The following is a 1,567-nucleotide window of genomic DNA, read 5'->3' on the forward strand; positions in this document are numbered from 1 at the left end:
TTCCCTGATCTCACGTTACCCTGATCGACCTTGCTCAAAGGTTTCCCACAGACTAACCAAGGAAAGTAGGTGCCTTATTTTTCCTTTGACAGTAGTGCTGCCTTTCCACCATCCCAAATGGTCACCCATCTGGTACTGGCTAGGCTCATTGTTTCTTGACTTCTGTGGTCTGATAGGACTTGTGTGTCAATGTGATTATGCCTTATAATAATGCTTTATAACTAAGTATTTTATTGGAATGTGCTCTGATGAACTCGTTGCACCTGTGCCTCTTCGATGTACATATCCCTGACAAACCAACTTAGCACCAAAATCACACCCCTTCACTGTTGAGGTTCTTAAATGCCAGAAAGCTTTCTACTCTAATAGTTTCTTCCCTTGAATAGCTAGACTTTGAAATTCCCTTCCTGCTGCCTGTTTCCCTGACTGTACTGATATGCAGTTGATATTAAATGTAACATAAACCAATATTTTGTTAATCTTTCCTAACCCTGGTTCGAAATAGTAGCCTCTTATCCAAGTGGCGATACAAAAAAAAGTTTGAACTTTGCTCACATTTGCTTCTTTTTCATAATTTCTTTTAGTGACTGAAATTTATAGCATTCAAAGGAAATCAAAAAGCAGGCAAAAAACGGAGGAAATTCTGTGATTTTTCCAGACGCTATTTAATAATCACAAATACAAATTACCATTTACAGGGTGCCCTTTCCTCCACAACAACAACAAAAAAAAAAAGTAAAATGCCGTTCGTGGAATCATCAATGAATTTTCCGTTTTCCATATTAATGTAAAGATTTAAGCTGATTCTTTCAATCCTGATGCATGCCATTTTTTTCAATCTTCAAATGAATTCGAAATGCTGTTGGTCAATAGCAACAATAATCTGTGACTCTCTAATGGCGACATTCGCGAAAAGTTAAGAATAGATTTTTTCTGCAACAGTTGTGGAATACAATGTTACGCTGATTGCTTTAGTGATGGGTTCTAAGTAAGAATATTCCTGAAACCTGTCCTGTCCTCGTGTAGCATTCAACCGGAGTGATTAGAGCCATATTTCTCATTCGAGAAGGAAGTTTCTAGGGAATATTAAATTTACAAGTAATCATCAGTCACATGTATATTCTGTTTAGAGGAAATTAATTTAATGACGTCAATTTTTGCCGATTTTGCTGTTCCCTCACATACACACGTGATATTCTTAAATAGTCACCCATCTGGAACTGACCAAGCTCAGTGTCGTTTAACTATTGAGAATCGGTATATTAAGTGTGATTATGTTGAATGCTGAGGTGAGTCACCGGAGCATCAATGAAGATGAAGATGCTTTTTATCGTAATGTCTAAACGATATGCTGAGCGTAAATGTTCATTTCATATTGCAGACATATTTTTTTGTGAATTTCTATTCATCTTAAATTGTTATTGGTTAACGTAAATTTGCTGTAATTGAAACAAGGTTAGAAAAAAAGCACCATCTACTTTGATTATGCATAGAAAAGACCTTACTTTATACTTTGATGTAGATCGTCCTGTTCTTTGCATTGTTCATGATTTTAGTTTGATATGCT

The sequence above is a fragment of the Euprymna scolopes genome, chromosome 21, assembly GCF_053919585.1.
Source record: "Euprymna scolopes isolate OS-2025 chromosome 21, ASM5391958v1, whole genome shotgun sequence".
In the NCBI taxonomy this organism is placed as follows: Eukaryota; Metazoa; Mollusca; class Cephalopoda; order Sepiida; family Sepiolidae; genus Euprymna; species Euprymna scolopes.